General features: G+C 48.7%; 1 pseudogene; it reads right to left on the reverse strand.

Annotated features, from left to right (window-relative positions):
* Window positions 1-454: 454 nt before the first annotated feature.
* LOC126542623 (uncharacterized) lies at window positions 455-19,168 on the reverse strand (annotated as a pseudogene).
* Between the last annotated feature and the right edge of the window lie 2,835 nt (window positions 19,169-22,003).

Genomic DNA, 22,003 nt, shown 5'->3' on the forward strand with positions numbered 1-22,003 from the left:
ATGGTGCTAACTGTGCACTACTCCGTTAACATGGGATATATTCCGTGAAGAATAAATCGTATACGGATAAGCTAAAGTTTTAAGAGGAACGCGTAAGATAACAGGTGTGCGCTATTATGGTCATTAGAGAGTTTTGGATTTGGGGATGCAAGCGGCTAGCGTACGCAAGAACTAGTGGCTATAGTACTGCGCATGCGTAGACTCCTACGTCTGGCTCTGCGCATGTGCAGTACCGTCGCCCCTAGTTCTTGCGCACGCAAGCCGCTTGCGTCCCCTGGCCTAAAACTCTCTATTAACAGTCGCCCGACGGCTGGCGTCTACGTACGCGCGCTGTCACTTGACCTATGACGTCACTGAGTGCAGCCAAATAGAGAGCGCCTCGAAAGCCACAGGATAATTAATTATTCTTTCATTCATAAATTCACGCAACCTATATTAACATTCATAGGTGGTGCTAGGTAAGGGAGCCCTTAGTCTGACTCCGCTGGTACTTTGTAAGTGCCTGGTTTCCAAGGCACTCCTGTACGTAGTACACCAGAGAGCGTTGGTCGAGCTGTTTTTGGCGAGAACGAGCCAGTGCGGTGAGCGAACGTTCTATTACTAGAAGCGCGGGCTCTCCAGCGCATGGGGTGAGATAATATTGGACTGGCATGCTCAGGACGTACGGCCTGAACATCGAGAACGTATCCTTAATTTGTCTGAAAGCCGCTGCAGTGCCCCTTGAAACGATACCAGAGACAGGATGGGATAGAGAAGGAAAGCAGCGCCTCTGCATAAGTTGGTGCATGCACCGCAGAGAATACGACTACTTTCTGCAACTGATATTGCGCGAAATAGTGCGAATACCAGTGCGTGGCTATGGATGTCGACTTCATGGATTAGTTGTATCGATCCTCAGAAAAATACTGAAACCTACTACGACGTACTGGCCAAGAAAGAGGCTGCATTTGAAGGAGCCAAAAATACATAGGAGGAGGAGGAGGAGGAGGAGGAAAACTCTAAAAATAATTTTGAGGAATTTATTTATTTATTTATTTATTTATTTATTTATTTGTTTGTTTGTTTGTTTGTTTGTTTGTTTGTTTGTTTGTTTGCTTGCTTGCTTGCTTGCTTGTTTGTTTGTTTGTTTGTTCATTTGTTTGTTTGTTTGTTGAACATACTTTCAGGGCCCAAAGGCATGACAGAAAGAAGTGGGGGGAAAATGGCAAGACGTGCAGCTAACAAAAAAAAATGATGAAAATATGATGAACCATAATAAATAACTGAATGTGTCGAAATTAGAAGTTACTTGATACGGATATGAATTGAATAAAAATAGTACTAAAGAAAATAATAGCGTAAAAAACGTGATAACAAGAAAAAAAAAAAAGAAGCTTTTTTCACAATTATATTCGTCTCGCTCAGGACATAAAAAAATTGCATCGCGAACCTTGCCTTGACCATAAACCCTCAGCGGTAGCACCAAACTAAAAAGGCCGACTGAAGAGTCTAGTTCAGCACATGCCTGCGAAAAACGTTCTCCAAAAGCGCTTGTTTAACCAAAAATGGAACGACATGTTAACAATGCCTGTTCTAGATTGCAAAATGACAGAAAGGGGACGAAGCTAGATCAAACTGCCGCACGCAAATATTGAACGGGGGAACACTGCAACGCAGTCTTCTGAACAAGGCCTAAACCTTTCTAGCAGGAAGCCATCCACGGTTCTAGTGAAAATTAAGAAGCCGAAACTAAGAAAAAGACAACGAAGATTTGTAAGAGTTACTCACAGCAGTAAATTTTCCGAACCGCACCTTGTGTGGCGCGAAACACGTATGGCAACATCACAATGTCTCCATATCACCACGGGATGGCCACCGTGAGTGAATAAGACTCATTTATAACTAAGCCTCAGTGGTCTGGAACCCACACGAAATAAAAGAGGCATAATTTCTCTGGAAGAAAAGCACCTGCTAGAACCGTTTGACAAATTTGTCCCGGTTGGATAAAAACAAGCGGACACACGGCCTGTTTGAAGAAGTCTGACTACACAAAGGCGAAGGTAACGTAGAGCAAAAACAACTGCCGGTAAGTCGGGCGCAAAAGGAATGTCTGTAGTTAGTTAGGCAGCCGAACTGCAAAAGGGCATTTGAGAGAAGGCGATACGATATACATATAATCTTTCTTCTCTTCACGGACGGTAGCATAAGTCGCAATCACGGTCTATATTTGAACGCGTTCGAGGAGCTTCGCACTTTGAGTGAAACTGAAGCTTCTTATTTTATTAATTTTTTTTTGTCCATAAGCACTCATTCTTGTCGTCTCAGTCGAGTGTTGTCCGGCTGTATTCGACAAAGCGGCAATGCAGTTGAGTGCACGGCGAGGCGTGATCAAGCGCGAATACTCGAGAGTCGCCACGTACTATACGTGACGCCAGAGCGCACGCGCGCCGGAGCACGTCGCCTTGACCGGTTGCCCGTGGCCGTCATCACCGAGAAGTCGTATCGCGGGCCACTCGCTGCTCAGAAATTGAAATACAGGGCACGGAGGGGACGACGGCGGAGAACCACTTGCCCAAACAATAGGCGGCGAAATCGATTGATATACTCATGAAGGCCCGATCGCCTTCGTGGGCGTACCACAGGAGCCGCGACGACGGAAATAGCGCGGAAACTTGCGCAACTTTCGTGTCCAGCGATTATTGCGCCTTTCCTCACTATGTTCAAGTTGTAAACGCCCTTCGAGGAGCCTAGGAGATTAGATTAGAGCAAAAGAAAAAAAAGGAAAACCTGCAATATAGCGAAAGATATTACATCATGTTAGATATGATCACTCTCCCCTATGCCGGGTTCGCGCGCGCGTGTGCTTTAGCCCTTAAAATAGAAGAGAAAGGGCAACACGGACATCAAGGCTGTTTGGCCAGTTACTTGCTGCTAAGATCACGTACTACGTGACGCCAGCGTGACGCCAGCGGAATGGATGATGTACACCCGCCACCATGGCCTTCAGTGGCACTGGATATAACACTCCCAGGGATTGCTTTAGTACATCTGCACAGATATTCAGGAAAATCGATGAAAGGAGAGCCGCCGCCGTAACTCAATTGGCAGAACATCGCGCACGCCATTCGAGGTTGTGGGTGCGGCTCCCACCGGAAGCTAGTTCTCTTTTCTTCCTCTTTCCTTTACCTTCCGGCTTGATGAAAGCCTATCGCAAGTTTAATACTCATTCATGATTATTTCTACGCATAAAATAAAAGAGAACAGTTACGCATTTACTGTCTGTTGGATTGAGAAAATGCGCAAACAGAAAATGAAATAAACTCGCAGGCTTCATATGTGCCTTGTATGCATAATCATACATGGTCGTATATGTATCATATATGCCTTGTACCAGTAAAGTCCAGTATATTTCTATATGCCCACATAGGATTATGGTATAGCGCATATGGATATCTTTTAAAGGGCCCCTCCCAGGCCCCATAGCAAATTTTGGTTATACCCTGGAAGTTGTTATGTGTCCTCTAGGGAGCGCTCTGCCGCAAAAAAAAAAAAAAATCAAATCGGCTCATTAATAGTCGAGGTGGAAATATTTCAGTGCCGCGAACCCATGATTTCAGAAGGCCGGCTCCACTGCCAAGCGAGACGCTCTTTCCACTCGCCCCGCCTAGCCTTCGCAAGCGAAATTCTTTCCCTGCGTTCTCCCATACCAGACCTCGAGGATCGCGTGACGCATACGTCACAGGCCCCGCCTTCTTTATTTTTTTCCTCGTTTCTTCTTTTTTTTTTCAGACGCTACGCATTTCCGCTGACGGCGTCGCGCGCGAGCTGTTGTTTTGTTCGTGCAGCGCACGATTTTGCACGCTGTGCACAATGAAACATGGTTAGCGGTATAATTCAGTGCTACACGTATATTGAGGCAGAACAAGCGGATCGCAGACCATGATCCCGCGCTGGAACACGCTAGAAAGTGGCATAGTTTCGCTACCTGCGCACGTGACTGTTCGACCGTGCGAACGAGCAGACGAAGCGGAAGTACATCTCTCTTGATTCGGTGCGAAAAAAAAAAAAAACACGCAGACATTCAGTTTGTGTGTTTTATTATTTCTCTAAACTTCAATTCGTCAATTCAAGCAACAGATCACACAAATAACAGATGTTGCCTTCAATATTTCTCGAAGTCACGTGTCACCACGAGCGACGTCACACTGCGGACACGACTACCTAGGTGCAGGGACGCGACTACGTCACCGTGTGGCTTGAAGCGCGGCGGCCGCGAGGAGAAGGAAAAAACGGCGTTCGGTTTGAAATGTCAACCCTTTCCGCGTCGCGTAGCGATGTAGTGCTTTGCAGACACGATAGTTAGCGCGCATTGTATGCTCTGCGCTTGTCAGCTCAAGATGGCCAGACTTGGTGAGGGCCCCTTTAATAGGCTTGGTGTGGCAGATTCACAAGAGGATCACGTAAGACCCTCGACCGAGTTTCTAACGAGTCGATATTTTTTTGGACTGTGCTTCAAAAGTATGTGCAAAAAGACGAGCGTGGTTGGCGGCATTTACGAGCAAGAATGAGCCCTTAAACAGTTTCCCTATCGAAATAGGTGAGGCGTAAAATCGCTGAAGTTTATGGGACGCGCCGTCTGCTAGGCGCTTTCGGTTCGACGGATGACGGTTCCAGCGCACCATTCTCCGTTAGCGGGGCCGGTCGATCTTGCTCTCGGAGCACTTTCATCGCAACGCACCGCTTACGAACCTGATTTCTAGGGCCTGCGATGGTCGCATCGATGGCCGACCACGAAAACTGAGCATAGGCGGCCATTTCAAATACATACATACATACATACATACATACATACATACATACATACATACATACATACATACATACATACATACATACATACATACATACATACATACATACATACATACATACATACATACATACATACATATTTAACCGAACTCATCGAACACGTCCATTAGCTGTGCGCACTACCAGTTTCGTATTTATGTGGAAGGACGAGTCACACCACACTTTCCTGTTCTCAAGTTTTGAATGAGCCAGTTAATTATATATTTAAAGCACAAGTTTCCGAAGCTTTCATAACGAGGGACTGGGCGCTGACTGGGCGCCCCAGTGGCATCTTGTATCAAACTATTCTCTTGCAATGCAGGGATGCTGTCTGTCGTTTCTACGCAACTTAGACCGCAGTCTGGCTCAGTGTTATCGACTATTTCGACTGTGACTGCCCAGAAATTTTGTGCAAGCTTGATGACGCTCGTCTGCTGATTCGTCGCCACCTACTCAAGCAGCATCCAGATCAGCGCGTCGCAAATGGAACGTTCCCGCCCCGTGTTCGTGGTCGAGGCTTGCCTCGTCGCGCTAGAGCACAACTGCTCAAGCTGAGGGTTGGTTGCGTGAACGTGCACGAACGTTTATACAGACAAGGGCGTGCGGAAAGTCCATTGTGTACGTCTTGTGGCTGCTACGAGACACTTCAGCACCTTATATTTGAGTGTCCCGCTTTCAGTGCGCAGCGCATGTCGCTAGTGAGACACTATCATCTCCTTGGCCTGCGGTGTGCGACACTCGAGGAATGTTTATACCCCAGTGGCTGTGCATCTAAACGTGATCAGGCCCATCGCGCCCTACTAAACTTTATAGAACTAACTTGGGTTCACGTTTGTAGCAATAACATTCAACATTCTATAGTAGCGTGACCTTCAGTGACCGACTTTACTGTGAGTGATCAGTACTGTACCCTAACGCTTCTTCCTTCGAAGATGGGAGGTGGCGGGTTCAAACACCTAATAGTATACATTGTGAACCGACTAACGGTGAAACGGTGATAACGTGCAGCTTTACTTGGCGTCTCATCGTGGAGAACACAATTAGCCGCATAGCGAACTAGCCATGGATGTTGTTGATAATTGTGGAGGCTGTTCGACGCGGCGTCACTTTAACTCCGGCTGCAGAGTTCTACTTTAGTCTTTAGATTTGACCTGTTGCAGTGTTCTACTTTGGTATTTAGATTTGTCCTGTTGCTCTTCCTTTCCTCTTTCCTTTTTCCTCCCCTCCTTCCTATCTTCCATTTCTGTGTTGCTGTCACCTCCCTTCAGAAGAGTAGGCAGGCGTTGTGCCCCTTCCGGTGGCAGTTGCCAGCCTGCTCCTCGCTTTCCATTTCCTGATACCTGTGTATATGTGTATGTGTTCAAAACAAATAATAATAATAATAATAATAATAATAATAATAATCGGACTACCACGGAATTGGCTACCCCCGGAATATTTTCTCGTCCAAACTCGTCTTTTTCCTGCGCCTGCAGTAGTTCCCAATCTTCCTTTGACAACAGGCAGTCAACCCCCTTTGCAAGTTCGTCTGTAACTGCACACACCAGATCGATCCTCTGCGGTTGTATCACAGCCCCCGGGCGATGCATGCCCACGGGCAGCGTAGCTAGGTTAGCTCGAATGGTCTTTCCGAATGCCGACTCGAGTCTTACTGTTCCCGATGGCTCCTGTAAACCGACGGGCAGCATGCTTTTACGGACGACCGTTATCTCACTACCTGTGTCCAATACAGCTTCCGTTGCTATATCCCCGCACATGATAGGGATAAGGTCCAGCTTTGACCTCCCTGAGCTAGCATTTTGAGCTAAGATTTCTACTCTAGCGCTAAGCACCCTTTCTTGCTCTGGTGGAGGTTCTTCACTTACAACAGCAACCTTCTTCACCCTTTGTTTTTGCACAGTCGGTGCCTTCCCCTGTTGTTCTTTATTTGAAGTTTTTGGGCAGTCTCTGGCTAGGTGTCCCTGTATATGACACACGTGGCATTTTAAATTTGTCCTCTGCGGGCTAGCTAGTTTTGCTTGCTGCGTCAATGAGGCTGTTGCGGCTGGCTTAGTTGCTCGTCCTTTCCCTTTAGCTTGCTCGAAAGTCTCCAGCACCTTTGCCACCTCCACTGGCTTAAACCACTCTTCGCCCTCCCGCAAAAGAACACATTCTAGGGCTTCTGAGCCTATACTGGCTTTCATACGGTCAGCGACCATAAGCTCCGTCATAGCTTCTTTTGTGTTTGCATTGCGAGATTGAAGGTAATAGGCCAAATAAGTTCTAGCGCGAGACGCGAACTGAGCCCAAGTTTCCTCCTTTCATTTCGATGCCTTTTCAAACCTCCCCAAGTATTCAGCTGGCGTGAGCTTAAGTTCATCTAGTACTGCCTTCTTTACAGTCTCGTAATCTGTACATTCCTCATCATTCAGGCTACGCAACAGATAACGGACCCGCTCGGTCAGCGCAGGCATGATCAAATGTACACGGCTGTGTTCTGGTACTTGAAAAGATGAAAACAACTTTTCAACCTCATCAAACCATATCGGAACGTCAGCGTCACACGGCAACCGGTATGCCTTAAGCACTTTAGCACATTGTGATATTCCATCCGTGCTGGCACGGCGGAGATCGCTTCCTTCCGACACCGAAGGCGGCCTGCCCGACTGCTCAAGCTCCACTCTCCGTAGAGCAATGCGCTCGCACTCTAGCTGCAGGCGCACCTTTTCCAGCTCCAGCTCCAGGCGTCTCACCGCCATGGCCTCTGGATCAGTCGTGCTCGGAGCCTGCGAAGCGCCTTGCGTCTCACTATCCATTTCAGTATCCGACGTCTCAGACTCGGTCTCTCCGACACGTTGCAGTTCCTGCCGTCTCTGACCCTCTCTTTGTTCAGATGCCGTATCAATGTTTACGCTAGCCTCAATCGCATTTGCTGTTCTGCGCGTGAACACCATTAACCCCACTGAACAACAGCCATGCCAACCTAGACAAAACGCAAGGAATCCCGCTCAACCGTTGCTGCTGGGGGCGCCGCCTGTCGTCCTCGTCCAGATGAGTTGCAACCGTTGCGGAATTGGCTGGTGGCCCTCTGTTGCCTTGTGCCTGGCTCGCTGCTCGTTGCTCGTTGTGGGGCTTGCCGATCCTGTCGTGCTGCGCCAGTAAAGTTTCGTTCGTTCTCTGTTGTCCTCGCTTCACCATTGGAACTTGAAGCTTCTCGGACGATGATCGGCAGTTGTTGATCAAACGCAGGCAGGAAGCGATGAGATCAGATGTACAAGAAATATTTATAGGTAAACTTTTCTATATACATGGCAGGTAAAACAAATACATTACAAACTTGAACAATTGAGAAACAAAGTCTCACTCTTCGACTGTCTCAATGACTGTTAGAGCCCAGACTCGTTTTAACGTACATAGTACGGAGGCTCACTGATCTATCAGCAATCCTGATTTCAGCCAAGTCTGAGGGACAGCATGTCGTCCCGATTTTTATAGCCCAACTATACAAAAAAAAAAAAAGGCGGTAGGGCCGTTGGCCCGTCCCACAGGTTCAGTTGCCAATCAGAGTCAACCGTTTGTTAAGCCACAACCCACAGGGATGGGCTTACTCTTAAAAATAAACATATTGGAAAACAAAGCTCTTTTCCTTCTTCCCCGAAACTCCGTTGCCCTCTCGTTTCTACGTAGTTAGTGACGGGCTCAGCAAAACACGCCAGGCCCGAACAAGTTATCGCTAGACCGCCTCAAATCCCAACGGCGCCTAGGCCGCAAATGTCTCGGAAGCAGGGGCATCGACACCACGTAGTGCCGCTGTACTCAAAGTTTGGCCGTGTGGGAGACGGATGGCCCTCCTTGTCCTTCAAACTTATTGTCTACAAGACAAAGTTCTCCGAGTGCGTGTTTACAAGACGCCGCCGTCCGAATGCACTCTTCACGTGTGCACCGCATCCCTACAGCGTGCACTGTAAGCTGGCCTTCGACACCACACAGGCAGTCGCACCCAACAACAAGGCTGGCGATTGCGTTCCGGACGCGTAGAAGAATAGATTCCTGCTCCGTATATGCGGCACGGGGTCAAGGTTGCTAAGCCCTTCTTAACCTCGGCGGCGCCTCCAATTAGTCAGGCACTCGGGCGCCAGACCCACGATACCGTGTACAGCGGTCCCTTTCAAGGCAGGTCTGTGCGGACTCGTGGGACCGTCGGCGGACTGCCAGCACCCTGCGCACAATACCAACCTCCCGGAATCGGCACTCGTCCTCCTGGCGCCTGCCGCGACGCGTCACCCAACACCGCGCGGTCCGTGACCCCACATAACACAGAAACGGTTGCCCCGCTGACATGGGGGGGGGGGGGGGGAGTGAACCCCCTCTCTATACACACAGCACGTGGCCGATTCGTGACATTTAAGAACACGAACAATCAGAGCGACCTTACAACCGCTATTTCAAATTATTCTGCAGTAATACATGCGGGTAATACACCATGCGAGTAATACACCGTAGAGTGCATTGTATTTAATGTGATGGAGTAGGCGTAATAGCCTGAGAGCTGCCGGGCGCTGGCGTCGGCCACATGACCTGAGTGAGTGAGTGAAGAAACTTTTATTGCAGGTCCGGCGAGGACACGAACTCGTCGCGCACCTGGCTAGTCCCACGTCGGGACCGGCAGGTCTAGCCCACCGGCCCGGTCGCGGGCACGCAGGACAGCCAGGATTTGCTTTTCTAGAGCGAGGCTACGCAGAAGCGAGTCCCACTCCTCCTTGATGAACTTGGGGTATGTCGACCCGCACTCCCACAGCATGTGCGCTAGAGTGGAGGTCTGCCCGCAGGAGGGGCAGGCGTCGTCGCGATACACGTCCGGGTAAGCCTCGTGAAGAACGGACAGACACGGATACGTGCTGGTCTGCAGAAGCCTAAGCGAAACGGCTTGCGCCCTATTCAGCTTGGGGTGAGGGGGTGGAAAGACCCTTCTAGACATGTAGAAGAATTTAATAATCTCGTTGTGAGTAGCGGGAGCGTCCCTGTGGCCGTAGGGAGGAGGGGAGTCGGTGCTTCTTGCAGAGGAAGCGCGGTCGGTGAGTTCACGCGCAGCCTCGTGAGCAGACTCATTGAGGTTCGGGGGAGCACCCTCGACCGACCCTACGTGAGCTGGAAACCAGTGGATTGAATGATGCGTGAGAGCATATCGACTCGAGCTGCTAAGAAGACGAGCAGCTTGCTTGGCGATGCAACCCTTCTAAAAAGCCCTAACTGCCGTTTTGGAATCGCTATATATCTCGGACCCACGACCGTCTAGCAGGGCGAGGCGATGGCGGCTTGCTCGGCGACTCCGGGGTCTGAAGTGCGAATGGAGGCGCAATTGGAAATCTTGCCGCTAGAGTCGACCACAACGATGGCAAAGGTCTTCCCATCGCTGTACTCCGCGGCGTCGACGAAGCTTGCTGTAATGTCTCGTTGCTTGATATGTTTCAGGATGGCTGCTGCTCTGGCCTTGCGCCTGCCCTCGTTATGAACGGGATGGACATTTCGGGGCACAGGGGCCACTTCGAACTTGTCTCGAATGCACCTAGGGATCGGGGTAGTGACCATCGGGAATCCCGCAGGTTGGTAACCCAGCTCTTCGAGGATGTGTTTACCTGCCGCTGTGGTGCTCAGGCGAGTGAGTTGCGCGCGTTCTTGGGCTTCGGCAATCTCCTCGGCAGTGTTATGCACCCCCAGCTTGAGGAGATCCTCGGTATGGGTCCTGATGGGTAGCCCGAGAGCCCTCTTGACCACTTTGCGGATGAGAGCATTGAGCTTGTCTCGCTCCGCTCTGAGCCAGTTGTGCATAGATATTGTGCACGTAAAGTGACATAGTACGAAGGCATTGATAAGCCTGAGGAGATTGTTTTCCTTCATTCCTCGGTGCCGGTTTGCTATTCTGCGAACGAGGCGGAAAGCGTTGTCCGTCTTTGCGATGATCTTGCGGAGAGCCGTTCCGTTCCCGCCGTTGAATTCGACAAACATGCCCAGGACCCGAATAACGTCGACCCTGGGTATCACCCCCCCCGTCACAAGTGCGAAGACTGATGCTGCTTTCGGAGACTGGCTTCCAATCTTTGGGTCTGCCTCCCTTCTCTTTTCTGTAAAGCAGAAGCTCCGACTTGGCGGGGGAGCATCGAAGTCCGGTGGGGCGGAGATACTCCTCGATCACGTCGATCGCCTCCTGCATGGATTCTTCAACTCTGCCCTCGCAGCCTTCGGAGCACCATAAAGTGATGTCGTCGGCGTATATGGTGTGCTTGACGCCCTCCACGCGTGCCAACCTCTCGGAAAGGCCAATCATACAGATGTTGAACAGGGTGGGTGAGATGACGGCGCCCTGAGGAGTGCCCCGCCCTCCGAGGGGCACATCGTTGGAGCGGAAGTCCCCAATGCGAAGCTTGGCCTTCCTATCCGTTAGGAACGAGCTGACGTAGCTATGGAATCTGGAACCTAGACCCAGGTCTGAAATGGTCTTTACGATGAAGTTGTGGAGCACGTTGTCGAAAGCTTTCTCGAGGTCCAGACCGAGCAAAGCCTTGACGTCTCTGGAACGGCCATCCACAATCTGATGCTTTATTAGTTTCATTGCATCCTGCGTCGAGAGTCCGACGCGGAAGCCGATCATGTTGTACGTGTAAACCTCGTTGTCTTCGAGGTACCCGTTGACTCTGTTGAGGACGACGCGCTCCATGACCTTGCCGACGCAGGAGGTTAGAGAAATCGGCCTGAGGTTCTCGATGTTCGGGGCCTTGCCTGGCTTGGGAATGAGCACCGTGCAGGCCATCTTCCATTCTGCAGGAACAACGCCGCTATGCCAGGACTCGTTGATTTTGTCGGTCAGAAAGACGATCGATGTGTCCTCGAGGTTTCTCAACATTCTGTTGGTGACTCCGTCTGGACCCAGCGCAGACTTGCGGTTGAGCGCGAAGATGGCCTGTCTGACCTCGGAAACGGAGAAGTCTTCGTCGAGATCGGGGCGTGGAGGGCCTCGGTAGTCCGGGAGTTGGGTCACTGGATCTCCGTCGCGACGGACGGGCAAGTACTTCTGTACGAGTTTTGAGACGAGCTCATCGACCGTGTGAGACCTGGTGGCTTCGTGAAGGGCCCGGGCCAACGTATGCCTCTGATTTGAGTTTGAGCCGCTTTCGTCGAGAAGGTGCTTCAGCATACCCCAGGATTTGCCATTGCGCATCTGTCCGTCGATGGATTCGCAGAGCTCGTCCCACTGCTGCTGGCATAGCGCATTGCAGTGGTCATCGATGACCTTGTTGAGCTCCGAGATCTTTTTTCGGAGTCTGCGATTGAGCCTTTGACCCTTCCATCGGCGGAGCAGGGCGTTTTTGGCCTCGATCAGGTGGGCAAGTCTGCTGTCCATCCGCTAGACGTCGATATCGGTTTCCACTTTCTTGGTAGCCGCGGAAGCGTCGTTCCGGACGCCTTCGCACCATTCTTCAAGGGTGGCGGGTGCCCTGGCTCTGCCGGGTTCTTCGCGAATCTTGCGAAAGCGGTCCCAATCGATGAACGTGAATTCCTTGATCCTACTCCGAGATACCTTGAAGTTGGTCTCGAGAATGTAGTGGTCGCTGCCGAACGCCATTGCGGTGTTCTCCCAGCCCACGTCCTCAACGTTCCTGACGAACGCGAGGTCGGGTGTCGAGTCCCGGGTTACGGAGCTGCCGATGCGCGTAGGAAAATTCTTGTCAGTGACCAGAGTGAGGTCCATCTCGTTGGCGTCTTGCCACAGGTTGCGCCCCTTGGTATTGTCGTAGACGTAACCCCAGATGCCGTACGGTGCGTTGAAGTCACCGACGACGACCAAGGGTCGAGGGCCGGCCACGTCGGTCGCTTTCTTGAGGATGGTCTTGAACTGCTGGCGCGAGTCCCTGGGGTTGCTGTAGATATTGAGGACGAACACGCTGTTTCTGCGCTGATTCTGCTGTGGTACGTCGAGCAGGATCTCAACCATCACATATTCAATTCTACCACTCGCCAGCTTGAGGTCGTGGGTGAGATGAGTCAGCCTTTTATCATCATCATCATCATCATCATCAGCCTGGTTACGCCCACTGCAGGGCAAAGGCCTCTCCCATACTTCTCCAACAACCCCGGTCATGTACTAATTGCGGCCATGCCGTCCCTGCAAACTTCTTAATCTCATCCGCCCACCTAACTTTCTGCCGCCCCCTGCTACGCTTCCCTTCCCTTGGGATCCAGTCTGTAACCCTTAATGACCATCGGTTATCTTCCCTCCTCATTACATGTCCTGCCCATGCCCATTTCTTTTTCTTGATTTCAACTAAGATGTCATTAACTCGCGTTTGTTCCCTCACCCAATCTGCTCTTTTCTTATCCCTTAACGTTACACCTATCATTCTTCTTTCCATAGCTCGTTGCGTCGTCCTCAATTTGAGTAGAACCCTTTTCGTAAGCCTCCAGGTTTCTGCCCCGTACGTGAGTACTGGTAAGACACAGCTATTATACACTTTTCTCTTGAGGGATAATGGCAACCTGCTGTTCATGATCTGCGAATGCCTGCCAAACGCACCCCAGCCCATTCTTATTCTTCTGGTTATTTCACTCTCATGATCTGGATCAGCAGTCACTACCTGTCCTAAGTAGATGTATTCTCTTACCACTTCCAGTGCCTCGCTACCTATCGTTAACTGCTGTTCCCTTCCGAGACTGTTAAACATTACTTTAGTTTTCTGCAGATTAATTTTTAGACCCACTCTTCTGCTTTGCCTCTCCAGGTCAGTGAGCATGCATTGCAATTGGTCCCCTGAGTTACTAAGCAAGGCAATATCATCAGCGAATCGCAAGTTACTAAGGTATTCTCCATTAATTTTTATCCCCAATTCTTCCCAATCCAGGTCTCTGAATACCTCCTGTAAACACGCTGTGAATAGCATTGGAGAGATCGTATCTCCCTGCCTGACGCCTTTCTTTATTGGGATTTTGTTGCTTTCTTTATGGAGGACTACGGTGGCTGTGGAGCCGCTATAGATATTTTTCAGTATTTTTACATACGGCTCGTCTACACCCTGATTCCTTAATGCCTCCATGACTGCTGAGGCTTCGACAGAATCAAACGCTTTCTCGTAATCAATGAAAGCTATATATAAGGGTTGGTTATATTCCGCACATTTCTCTATCACCTGATTGATAGTGTGAATATGATCTATTGTTGAGTAGCCTTTACGGAATCCTGCCTGGTCCTTTGCTTGACAGAAGTCTAAGGTGTTCCTGATTCTATTTGCGATTACCTTAGTAAATATTTTGTAGGCAACGGACAGTAAGCTGATCGGTCTATAATTTTTCAAGTCTTTGGCGTCCCCTTTCTTATGGATTAGGATTATGTTAGCGTTCTTCCAAGATTCCGGTACGCTCGACGTCATGAGGCATTGCGTATACAGGGTGGCCAGTTTCTCTAGAACAATCTGCCCACCATCCTTCAACAAATCTGCTGTTACCTGATCCTCCCCAGCTGCCTTCCCCCTTTGCATTTCTCCCAAGGCTTTCTTTACTTCTTCCGGCGTTACCTTTGGGACTTCGAATTCCTCTACACTATTTTCTCTTCCATTATCGTCGTGGGTGCCACTGGTACTGTATAAATCTCTATAGAACTCCTCAGCCACTTGAACTATCTCATCCATATTAGTAATGATATTGCCGGCTTTGTCTCTTAACGCATACATCTGATTCTTGCCAATTCCTAGTTTCTTCTTCACTGTTTTTAGGCTTCCGCCATTCCTGAGAGCATGTTCAATTCTATCCATATTATACTTCCTTATGTCAGCTGTCTTACGCTTGTTGATTAACTTCGAAAGTTCTGCCAGTTCTATTCTAGCTGTAGGGTTAGAGGCTTTCATACATTGGCGTTTCTTGATCAGATCTTTCGTCGCCTGTGATAGTTTACTGGTATCCTGCCTAATCGAGTTACCACCGACTTCCATTGCACACTTCTTAATGATGCCCACAAGATTGTCGTTCATTGCTTCAACACTAAGGTCCTCTTCCTGAGTTAAAGCCGAATACCTGTTCTGTAGCTTGATCTGGAATTCCTCTATTTTCCCTCTTACCGCTAACTCATTGATCGGCTTCTTATGTACCAGTTTCTTCCGTTCCCTCCTCAGGTCTAGGCTAATTCGAGTTCTTACCATCCTGTGGTCACTGCAGCGCACCTTGCCGAGCACGTCCACATCTTGTATAATGCCAGGGTTAGCGCAGAGTATGAAGTCTATTTCATTTCTAGTCTCGCCGTTCGGGCTCCTCCACGTCCACTTTCGGCTATCCCGCTTGCGGAAGAAAGTATTCATTATCCTCATATTATTCTGTTCCGCAAACTCGACTAATAACTCCCCCCTGCTATTCCTAGTGCCTATGCCATATTCCCCCACTGCCTTGTCTCCAGCCTGCTTCTTGCCTACCTTGGCATTAAAGTCGCCCATTAGTATAGTGTATTTGGTTTTCACTCTACCCATCGCCGATTCCACGTCTTCATAGAAGCATTCGACTTCCTGGTCATCATGACTGGATGTAGGGGCGTAGACCTGTACAATCTTCATTTTGTACCTCTTATTAAGTTTAACAACAAGACCTGCCACCCTCTCGTTAATGCTATAGAATTCCTGTATGTTACCAGCTATATTCTTATTAATCAGGAATCCGACTCCTAGTTCTCTTCTTTCCTCTAGGCCGCGGTAGCACAGGACGTGCCCGCTTTTTAGTACTGTATATGCTTCTTTTGGCCTCCTAACTTCACTGAGCCCTATTATATCCCATTTACTGCCCTCTAATTCCTCCAATAGCACTGCTAGACTCGCCTCACTAGATAACGTTCTAGCGTTAAACGTTGCCAGGTTCATATTCCAATGGCGGCCTGTCCGGAGCCAGTGATTCTTAGCACCCTCTGCAGCGTCGCAGGTCTGACCGCCGCCGTGGTCAGTAGCTTCGCAGCTGCTGGGGACTGAGGGCCGGGGTTTGATTGTTGTGTTCATATAGGAGGTTGTGGCCAAGTACTGCACCAGGGTGGCCAATCCTGCTCTGGTGAGGGAGTGCGTTACCGGTTCTGGTCACCGGGATCAGGCCACACTCCAGGCCTGTTTGTGCAATTTTATCAACACGCGGATTTTTCTTTTTTTTTTTTTAATCCGGTGGAAAATTGCCGGCACCGGGATTCGAACCACGGACCTCTTGCACGCGAGGCGGGTGTTCTACCTCTACGCCACCGCTACAGGGCCTTTTATCAATCAAGGTGCAAATCCCTCGCCCCCCGGGCAGACCCGACACGGCCCTGTAGCCCTGGAGAGAGGCGGCGGAGACTAATGTTTCCTGGAGAGCAATGACTTGAGGCTTGACAGCGAAAGACCTGAAGAACTGCTGCAGAGGGGCTTTTTTGTTAGAATACCCCCTGCAGTTCCATTGCCAAATGCGAAAACTCTCTTTGGACCTATCCATTATGGCGGACCGGATGGACTACCACCTAACGGGGCAGTTAGGGCTGTGCAAAGACTCGGACCTCCGGTCGCCGCCCTGGTTGGATATTGAAGCCTACCTTCCTTTAGTATGGCGGGAACGGTGAGCGGTTGTACGACGGAGGCGGATGAAGCCATTCGCGCCTCAATGGCGTCTATGCGATCAGCGAGAGCTCCGAGGCCCCTGTTGGGGTCTCCGAGTGCAACCTGAATTTGACGAACGTTATCGGTGAGACAACTGACGCTAGCAGTGACCTGTTTGAGGCCATCTGCCAGCCCAGTGAGAGTTTGCTTAATCTCGCTGACTTCTGCGGACAACGCTCCCGATTCACCTGTTTGTTTTACTACTGCTCTGCGTTTGGAGGACGTCGCAGTACCGTCTACTGGGGCTGGGATTGGAGTCTCAGTGGCCCTGCCTGGTGCACCGTTATCCGACGCATTCGAAACGAGTTTCCGAATCTCTGCCATTTCGTTAACTAGCCTCTTGATCGTGCTCTTGAGGTCGTCGTTCTCTTTGCGTAAGCGAATGACTTCCGCGTCCCTAGCTCGCTCTGGGTGTGGATCGTTACGAGGTGCCTGAGCAGCTTCTATATTGGCACCGGGCTAAGGACGTGCCAGATCGGCCCAAAGGAGGGTCGGCTGCTTCCCCAAACGTGTGGAGGCGGGCTGAGGTCCAGATGCTGGCTGGGTTCTGCAACCCGGGCGGCCACTGGAACCGGATCTGGATCTGGATCGGACTCGGGATATTGACATCGACTTGGCCCTGGAGACGGAGCGGCTCCTGGTACGAGCCCTGGAGCGGCCACGAGACCTGGATCTCCCCCTGGACCGGGAGCGGCTGCGACCGTATTGGCGTTCAGGCGATGCTTGCCGGGCTTGATTCGCGCCCTCCATGGGCGGGAAATGTTCGGCGTTGAGGGCGCGGGATCGTTCCCCCCGTCTGCGCCTAACGTGACCTACTTGACTAACGTGACCTGACCTAACGTGACACATGACCTACTTGACCTCTCTTCAACACTTGCCGACATCCTCGCCTCATTTCGCACCATAGGGTTTCCGTTGGACTGCTTCAACAGCCAATTTACTTGTCCCAGAATTTGGCCACCCTGTCAACGTTACATTTCTTTTTTTAATTTTTAGGTCTTGTTTTATGTTCTGTTATATTCTGTTAAAGATTACCGTCCCGTATCGTTAACTTACACAGCTTGCAAACTCTTAGAACATATAATCTGTACCAACATATCTGACTTTCTCGAAAAAATGAATTTTTTCACAACATGCCAACACGGTTTCATGAAATGTTTTTCAAGATGCACTCAACTTGCTGAAACGGTACACGACTTTGCCTCTTCAATAATGGTAAACAGACGGACGTAATTTTCATGGATTTTTCAAAAGTCTTCGATAAGGTTTCACATAAAAACTTAATTTGCAAATTGGACACATGACTTCAAAATGTACAGCTGGTCAAATGGATTTCAGAGTATTTTATCAATCGAAAAGAATACATAATCTTCAACGAACACTGTTCTGACACTTAACTGTAGATTCTGGTGTTCCCCAGGGGTTGGTGCTTGGTCTCCTTTTCCTGATCTTTGTTAATGATATTGTTTGTGATATTCCTGTTAAAATCAATCTTTATGCTGACGATTGTGTGATTTATTCTGAGGTTGATAACAGAACCGATCGTTGTCTTTTAAACAGGGCTCTTCAATATATTGCTGCTTGGTGTGCATCTTGGCAAATGTCAATGAACTTTTCAAAAAACCGTTTCCATGACAATCACACATAAATGAAATCCTTTGAAATTTGTATACAGTGTTAATGGTACCCATCCATCTGAAGTGAATTCTCATAAATACCTCGGACTCTGGATTGCCACCGACCTGAGCTGGACTAAACACATTGACTGCGTAGCTGCAACTGGAATTGCAAACTTCAAGCTGTTCTTTCTCAGGCGTGCTCTGAAACTTTCTACTTCCTCAGTTCGCCTTCTTTCCTACAATGCAATTGTCCTTCCTACTCTAGATTATGCTTCTATTATCTGGGACTCTTACACTAAAACTAATATTAATAAGGTAGAGAGGTTTATATATAACTGCTTTAACAGAGCTTCAGTTACTGATTTAATAACACGAGCTAACTTGCCATCAATAAGTCAAAGAAATCGCCTTAGCCGACTGAAGTTCTTATTTCAACGAATTAAAGGACACTATAAAACAGATCTTTCCGAAGTAAACACCATCTCAACCGGATATCCTAGTAGGCAAAGGCATGCTTTAACACTAACTCCATTTCTGCCACGCAACAACTGTTTTAAGTTTTCCTTTTTTTCTAGAACAGTAACTGATTGGAATAGCCCCAGTGACAATGAGGTTTTGCAATTAGCGCTCACTTTGTTTGCTTCCCTTCTCAGATAAGTGTTTCGTATGAATGTTCTTTGCTTCAACCTGCCACTGTTGTTTTACTTGCAGTTTGCTATGTTGTATTGAGTATTTCATTGTTTTTCCCACCCTGCTAAAATCCCAAAAATGTGGGATTGCAGTATCTATAAATAAATTAATAAAATCGCGTCATTTTTTCTTTTGTTTGCTATGATTTATGTCTGGATTTCATACGAGCAAACTTCTAGTTTTACCGTAAAATGCCCGATTTCTAGAGATTGTTTACAATTGTCGTACTGACGCCAATGATATCACGATATTTCATTTGCCTCTCATTTAAGGCCGAACTGACCTCAAGAGATTGCATCTAGTCGTTGAGCGATTTTTCGGAGCCTTACTTTTCAGACCCGCTCGATTATTCTGACCTACCGGCAGCAGCACCACCACTAAGATGGCAGGTGAAATGTTGGCCGCCATTACACGAATATATTTCACGAATAAACATCATGAAACCTTACCTTTTCTGTGACGCAAATCGTTTTTTTTTTATGCCAATATACCTACAGAACAAATTCAGGTCATTTGTGCGTGCGGGCGTCTGCGTGTGTGTGTCCTGACTAATGAAACAAGGTTTAGTATTTTTCACAATATTTAGTAGCTCTTGGCTCCGACGGTAGTACTTTTTTTACATTTTAATGTTGTCAGGTCTGGTATTTCGTACAGAATTCCCAAATCTTGTAATCAGTTTCTTTTTTATAACCAACCCTGCCGGGACACCTAGTGGGGATTGCAGCATAAGTAAATGAATGAATGAATGAGTGAAGAGCGTCTACAACATGTTGGTAAATTCATTATCACTTGTATGGACATTAGGCAAACGTAAAACGTTTGCCTAAATGATTTACTTCGCGTTATATCTTATATTATAGAGTTTTAAAACGCCTACGTTATTTAAAGTTCACTTGACAGTTTTGGAGCATTTTAATGACATTTTTGTCTGCAGTCGCACTTTCGCTGTAAAAAGTGGGTCAAGGGTGAGGGGTACGGCTCCAGCTATATAAGTAAGAAGAGGAAGACTGTCGCCTGCAGCAGGCAGAAAGCCCTGGAAATAGCTGCCGGCAATTGCTCCGCCCAAGCGTCAATTACCAAACGTGGTGCTGCTTTGAGCACATTCAGACCTGGGGTGGAACCTGGACTCCTCAACTACCGATATCATGCAGTCACATTGGGCCCGTGGCTGCGCATAAAGGCTGTCATTTAGGCAGAGCCCTTCGGCCCCAGCCGTCCCGACACTTGCGGCACAAGAGCAAACTGCCTCCCTCAAACCAGTCCCAGGAACCTGACGTATGCAGCCCCGAAGAAGTAGAAGAGCTCCTGATATCAAAAATGTGCTCTTGATTTGAAGTACCAAAGGACATATGTGTACTGCAACGTCTTATCTTTGTTTACTTACAATGTTTACCTTGTTTGCTTACAATAGCTTGTTTACTTACAGTCTCTATGCCTCGAGCGCCCAGCTGTGAATGAGACTAACACAAGTTACTAGCCTAACACTTACAAACCGACTAAATGTTTTTAGGGGGCGAAATATGTTGTATTGTCAGTTTCGGTTCTGTATAGTTTTCTATTCGCCATGTCGTCTTGCAACATTGTACACGCTGATGGCGCTAGTGTTGTACTGTATATAAACCATCTACGTCATTAAGCTCTCGCTACTCGTTTCAGTCTGTCCGAGTCCACTTCAGCCTCGTCGTGTCCCTTCCGTGGCGCCAGCCCGCAATATCACACCAATGTCTTGTAATTCTTTAATAGCACGTAGCGTACGACAGATACACTCGTCGAGGGGCGACTCGCACTGTAATAGTTGCAGCGCAGCATTGCTGTCTAAAAGGAGAACAGCAGGCTGCATCTGGTAACGCTTCAGTTTCCGCAAGGCTGCTTCACTGGCGACGCTTTCAAGTGCCGTAGATGACACGACGGGGTCGTCTCGAACTCCATCAGACGATTGTGAGAAGTTACATCACGTAAACTGCTGCACTTGCGCCGCCCTCTTTGTGAAATATAGTCGTCGAAGTGTGTAACTGGAGATGGCGGTCGCACATATTTGTCAAGGTGTTAGAGCACCAGAGATCTTGCTTCCGCCAATGATGTAAGGCGCTTGGTGAGAATATGGGGCGTGTTGACATTCCACACTCTCGTACGAGATCGGTGGCTCCTGACCGTCTAGTCTTTCAGTAAATTGCAAGCCACGAGCACGAAGTTTGTTGGGTGCCACAAAGGCGCGAGATTCTGTCCGCCTCCGAAGTCCATGAAGAAGGGATCGCCCTGCATGAATCTTGCTGAGGCGACAGAGCACAGTATATAGACGAGACGCACTCCTGCGCTAGGAGAGGATTCGACAAGTAAGGTATGGCACAAATGCGTACAGGTTGTTTAATTTTTTTGTGTGTGTAATACTAATCGAATGCTCGCACATCGCGAATCCCGTATCACCTGCAACATTATACCCCATGCAATGGGACGCCGCAGAGAGGTAACACAACAGCTGGCCAATGGCGATGCCGAGGTCTGATATCAGAGTGATGTAAGAGGTGACCAATGTAGAACAAAAGAAATGATGCCACTACCCCAGGTCGTCGGATCACATCTTGAGTGGCTGTTTATTTAAGCAGCCATCGCATAAGCGAATCGTTTTTTTTTCTTTCAGTAGACGAGGCAAGCAAGCCTCGTATGTTGTAACAGCGGACTACGTCAGCGGAAGCTGCTCTAGATTACCTGCCACCACGTAGATTTTGTATCCCCCTTTGCTGTATGCTTTCTGCCCCGTAAAGTTTGTTCCCCTGACATAGTGTAAACAGCTGCTTCAAACAGAGCGACGCAGGACACAGCAAAAGAATACTTATTTCCAGGAATACTTTATACTTATTTCCAGCAGCGATATATCAAGGAACGCGCAAGGAATATGCGCGAAATAGAAAAGGTACTCAGCACAGCAGATGCTCCATTTCTTAGGTTGACAGGGAACGGGAGGGTGAGCTGACGCATGCATGCGTACGCCACCGTGTGCAAAGACTTCGGAAATCTCCCGTGCACGCTGTTCAGGTTACTTATTTACTATATTTTGCATTTTTTTTTCGAAGATAGGGGTGCACCTGCACTTATGGCAATGAGTGACCAGATAATTGTGCGGGGAGCCTGTTAGTGAAGCCGCATGTTCACGTAGGCGGTCAATAATTCATCCTCCCGTTTCACGCGCAATCGCTGTTGCATAGTTTAGTTACATAGTTTACATAACTACAAAACATAGCTTGA

This window comes from Dermacentor andersoni, chromosome 2 (genome assembly GCF_023375885.2).
Source record: "Dermacentor andersoni chromosome 2, qqDerAnde1_hic_scaffold, whole genome shotgun sequence".
Taxonomy (NCBI): domain Eukaryota; kingdom Metazoa; phylum Arthropoda; class Arachnida; order Ixodida; family Ixodidae; genus Dermacentor; species Dermacentor andersoni.